The following is a 6,045-nucleotide window of genomic DNA, read 5'->3' on the forward strand; positions in this document are numbered from 1 at the left end:
AAAAAAAAAAAAATATATATATATATATATATATATATATATATATAGAGATTATAAAACCACACACAAACAGACCAAAGTACCAGCACAAACGCGCACACGCACACACACACACACACACACACACACAATGTATATGTGCTTTCCGAGACTCTCCATAGGCGTAATGGTTTTTATACTGTTCTAATCAAATCTTCTATTGCCTAACCCCACCCTACACTGAGAACATTGTACTGATTACTCAGCCATTATTGGAAATTTTCAGCTGCTGAAAATATGGGCAAAGTATGAGAAAAATATACCTGTTCACAGAGAACTTCTGCAAAAGCATCAATAACTAAAAGGTTTTGCAACAAGTTCGCCAACAAAAGAATGACACCTTGTAACACTCCGCATATTATGATGTGGAAAGTACAAAAACAATATGGGAGAGACGCTCACTTTACCCAACAAAGGAAAAAGATATAAATCACAGACACACAAAATCCGTATCAAATACCCAGTGTATTATACAAATAGATCAAATATACATAAAGCACAAAAAATGAGTGTGTGATGAGTGTATGGTAATGTAGATTGTCTTTGCGTCCGTGAAAACTATATACAAGATTTGAATCTCTCACCGGTGGAAGATCATGAATGAACATCCTAGAGCAGATCCAAAGTAGTGACCGAAACTGTTAAACTCCTCCTTGGTAAGTAATCCAATGTCCAGAAAAATAAACACACACAAAAAAAAAACTCCACAAGAGAGGCGGCCATAAAAATACAAAAACAGTTCGGTAAGTATTCCACAAACGTTTGAAGACCTGGGCAAAATAGAAATGAACAGAGTGAGCACCAACCCTCTCGAAAGCCGGTGAGCCGGCTACCTATATAGTAAAACAAACTTCCTTGTTATCATCACGTGAAAGTTTGTGATGCCAGGTCACGCCTGAAATCTCGCACGACTTCTCATCTGGGGCAAATACACACACATATATAGAGGCAACAATACAGAAAACTGGGTGATAATTAGATTAAAACGATCAACAATACATTAGTGTTAATCAACAAGCATATACATAAATCACCCCTTATGTGGCATTGCTACATAAATCCCCTCCCCCAGCCATCGGCATCGGAGGAGAGCGACCATACCAGCGTTTCTGGTTTACCACATTAACATTGTCTGTTTTAGGTGGGTTGCTCCAGCGAATGGTGTAATTTATTGGCCCCATTCTTTTTATTACTTCTGCTGGTCCCTCCCACTTGGGCGCTAGCTTGGCAGAGTATGTATCTGAGGCAGACGAGACAGGATGAATCCTCATCCAGACAAGATCTCCCGGCTGAAATTGCAAATCTTTCCTCCGGTAATTATAATATCTTGCTTGTCTGGCCTTTTGCACATCCACTCTACGTTTTACCTCCTCTGCCATCCTGGTTTGTCTTTTGACGAGATTATAGGCTGTTTGATCCGGTGTGGGGGGTTTGTGAATGAATCTTTCCAGGGGTCCCTGAAGTTGGCGGCCAATCATTAATTCAGCAGGAGTCTTGCTGTTGGTCTCTTGATAAGCGGAATTAATGGCGAAGCGGAACTCAGGTAACCAATGATCCCATAAGTGATGATATTGCCCCAGATACGATGCAGTCATGGTTTTTAATGTTCGGTTTATTCTCTCTGTCAGATTTGTCTGAGGATGATAACTTGTGGTGAGTTTCTGGATGCTTCCCCAGGTCTTACACAATTTGGACAGCATTTTAGAGGTAAACTGAGAACCCCGGTCCGACACAAGATACTTTGGAATGCCCCATCGGATGAACACTTCCTCTCTAAGTATCCTCACGATTTTTGGTGTCTTACTGTCAAGTAGGGGGAACAATTCTACCCATTTAGAGTAGTAATCTACTACGACCAGCAGTAAGCGTTTCGTTTCTTGCTGCATGGAAAAGGTCCCATAAGGTCCACCCCCATTATTTGACCAGGTTCTGTGACTTGTGTTGATTGTAGCATACCACTGGGTTTACAATTGTCATGTTTGTATTTTTGACAGATTTCACATCCCTTGACGTAACTCCAGACGTCAGCACACACAGTCGGCCACCAAGCCACCTCTAACAGCCTCAACAGAGTCTTTAGTCTGCCCAGATGTCCACCCATTGGGTTGTCATGGAAGTAATGCAGAAATCCAGATATTAAAGTTTGAGGGACAACCAACTGAAATGTATCCCCATTCTTCATTGGAACTTGCCGATATAAGAATCCCTGATGTTCTTCAAAGGTAATTTGCTGGTCTTTTACTTTCCTGGTTTTAGGTTCTGATTTCAGCCGACTGACCGTTTCGTCGCTGTTTTGGGCTTGTGTTATTTCAGCAAGTGCGTGGGGAATGTCTGAAGAATGTTTAGCTGGTGTAACCGCCAGACAAGGTGCTGCTTCTTCCTTTACAGACCCAGGGGCCCTAGACAGCGCGTCAGGTCCTTGGTTAAGGCAGCCCTTCCAATGGTGGACTCGAAATTCAAACTGCTGCAGTCGAAGGGTCCAACGGGTCAGACGAGAGCTGGTCTTGGGGCTGTTAAATACACAGGCTAAGGCAGCATGGTCGGTATACACATCAAATTGTTTCCCCTCCAGATAATGTTTCCATTTTTCCACCGGCCAGACCACTGCCAAACATTCTTTTTTGGAAGTTGACTAATTAAGCTCCACTCCGTGTAGAGTTTGAGATGCATAAGCTATTACTCTCTCCCCCTCAGGTGTCTGCTGGCAGAGAATGGCCCCCAGACCCACATCACTGGCATCGGTATGGACCTGGAACGGCTGATTGAGGTCAGGTTGGATTAAGACAGGTGGACTTTGAAGTGACAATTTGATGGCGTCGAAGCTGGCCTGGCATTCAAGGGTCCATTTCCACTTTACATCTTTCTTTTTCAGATTGTTGAGGGGAGTGGTGATATCTGCGAAATGATGTATGAATTTGTAATACCAGCCGGCTAAACCAAGAAAGCGTTGGAGTGTTTTGAAGTCTTTGGGTGGAGGATATTGAATGACAGCTTTGGTTTTTCCAGTGTGCACTTTGACTCCTCTACTCTAAAGAAGTGGCACATTTTCATGTTGAGGGTGAGCTTGGCCTGGGTGAGTCTTTGTAATATTATATTTAGATGTGATGTGTGTTCCGATAATGATCTGGAAAAGACAATTATATCGTCAATGTATACAAAGCAGAACTGTCTCCTAAGTTCTGCCAAAACCTTCTCCATCGGCCCCTGAATTCCTGAGCCCAAATGGAAGAGACCGGAATTGATATAGCCCCTTGGTGGTAATAAAAGCGGTCTTAGTCTTTTCTGCTCTCCTCCATCTCCACCTGCCAATAACCTGACTGGCGATCTAGGGTGCTGAACCATGCGGCTCCTTCCATAGACTCCAAGATGTCATGTACAAAAGGCATGGGGTAAGCGCCAGGCAATGTCTTGTTATTAAGTTTTCTGTAGTCTACACAAAATCTGTATGAGCCATCTGGTTTAGGAACCAGCACGACCGGTAATGCCCAAGGGGAACATGAGGGCTCGATGATGTAGTCTTTCAGCATTTTGTCCACATGTTCTTCAATAATCTTCTTCTTGAAGGAGGAAACCCAGTAAGCTCGAGATTTAATGGGCATTTCATCTGACAAAATAATTCTGTGTTTTTCATACAATCTGTCACAGCCTTCTCCAGCTTCTCCAGACTTTTCTGGAAGTATTCCTCCAACTCTTCCAAGCCAGCATCCACTGCCTGCCTGAAATTGGCCTCTCGATTTAAGGCACTTTCACTTGATTGTTTAAAATCATGTTCCCCAGCCTGTACCTTTGTGCTAAGGGCCAATAAATCCACCTTAAGTTTATCAATGTCTGCTTGCATTACTTGGATAACATTAGCATTGATCAAACAGTTAGTTGCTTCATCATCATCATCATCATCATCATCATCAGTTTTATCCTCAGTGTCAGAAATGTAAAAGGAACTTAGCATAGATGTTACTTCTGCTGTAGGATTATGTCGTGTTACAAACGGGCCTGCAGTAAAATCTACATCAGGCGTAGCACCAGTGTTACCCACATCATCCATATAATTTTCACCCTGATCATTAGGTGTCTGTACATTATTACCAACCATAGCAATCTGGGTATCAGAATCCATTTCCTCCATATTTACAGATATATAACACAACAAAACTCAATCAAAAACAGAACGTCCCCGTATGGGCCACCATTATGTAACATTCCGCATATTATGACGTGGAAAGTACAAAAACAATATGGGAGAGACACTCACTTTACCCAACAAAGGAAAAAGATATAAATCACAGACACACAAAATCCGTATCAAATACCCAGTGTATTATACAAATAGATCAAATATACATAAAGCACAAAAAATTAGTGTGTGATGAGTGTATGGTAATTGCCTTTGCATCCGTGAAAACTATATACAAGATTTGAATCAGTCTCACTGGGAGAAAGATCGTGAATGAACATCCTAGAGCAGATCCAAAGTAGTGACCGAAACTGTTAAACTCCTCCTTGGTAAGTAATCCAATGTCCAGAAAAATAAACGCACAAGAAAAACTCCACAAGAGAGGCGGCCGTACAATCCAAAAACAGTTCGGTAAGTATTCCACAAATATTTGAAGACCCGGGCAAAATAGAAATTAACTATTTCACCAACCCTCTCGAAAGCCGGTGAGCCGGCTACCTATATAGTAAAACAAACTTCCTTGTTATCATCACGTGAAAGTTTGTGATGCCAGGTCACGCCTGAAATCTCGCACGACTTCTCATCTGGGGCAAATACACACACATATATAGAGGCAACAATACAGAAAACGGGGTGATAATTAGATTAAACGATCAACAATACATTAGTGTTAATCAACAACCATATACATAAATCACCCCTTATGTGGCATTGCTACAACCTTTAAGGCTTAGTTTTATTGTTGTTAAATGTGTAAAACTTATTTAAAATTTATTCTAAACTGTCTTTTCGAACATTTAGCTGTTAAACAAAATGTGCACTCTTCACTTTAAGTAATGCAGATGTCACAAATGATTTTGTTCTCTATACTGTATGATCTAAGTTTGCCAAAAGTATGTCAAAATAAAGGATATGCACATAAAAACAAGTGACTATAACTACAGATTTTGAGAAAATGTGTTTGTACTTTGCAGCATTTCAATTCACAGATAGCTTGATCTCACAATTTTTTACTGCTTTCCAAGACAGAAGACACATCTGCAGGGTTTGAGAGCTATTTAAGAGTTTAAAATCCTAAAAAGATGATTTTGACATAGTGAAAGATGAGCTTTCACACAGTTGTTTTAGTCACTGATGATAAGAGCAAATAGACAGCTGCTGATACATTTATTAAAACCATCTCTGTGATCGCTCACTGACCAAACCTTAGGGTTGTTTTTGTGCGCACGTTCGTTTTCTCTGAATCACACTTACGCACTTTTGAGACATGATCTTAGAACAAATTTAGGACGGTTTATACGCAACATTTTATAAATGAGGCCCCTGGTGTTTATATGATTAGGGGATATGAACCGAACAAAACTCAATTCATTATTACCTGATAATTCGTCTCTCAACAGCACCTTGGGCCTCATTTATAAAATGTTGCGTATAAACCGTCCTAAATTTGTTCTAAGATCATTTCTCAAAAGTGCGTAAGTGTGATTCAGAGAAAACAAACGTGCACACAAAAACATGTGCGTACGCCTCTCTTCCAGATGTGACATTTATAAATCGCAAATGATCTTGAAATTGTGTGCAGCTGTCTGGTGTCAGACCTCCGCCTTGTAAACGCCCCCTAATTAATATCATTACCATATAAAAGAGCACACACCAATATCCGAATTTCCATGCTTGAGAATGATGAGCACAAAGGAAAAAAAACTTTACTGAGTCTGAAATTGAGGTCCTGCTGGCGGAGGTAGAGGTTCGTGCGGGAACGCTTTTTATTTAATGTGTTATTATTCTGTGGACAAACAATGTGTGTGTGGTTATATTTTTTCTATTGACTA

General features: G+C 40.7%; 1 protein-coding gene across 1 annotated transcript in view; it reads right to left on the minus strand.

Annotated features, from left to right (window-relative positions):
- Positions 1-6,045, minus strand: part of scara5 (scavenger receptor class A, member 5 (putative)) — a 23,855-nt gene that overhangs the window by 1,305 nt on the left and 16,505 nt on the right. The window lies entirely within an intron of this gene.

The sequence above is a fragment of the Sinocyclocheilus anshuiensis genome, unplaced genomic scaffold, assembly GCF_001515605.1.
Source record: "Sinocyclocheilus anshuiensis isolate Anshui unplaced genomic scaffold, SAMN03320099.WGS_v1.1 scaffold1416, whole genome shotgun sequence".
Taxonomy (NCBI): domain Eukaryota; kingdom Metazoa; phylum Chordata; class Actinopteri; order Cypriniformes; family Cyprinidae; genus Sinocyclocheilus; species Sinocyclocheilus anshuiensis.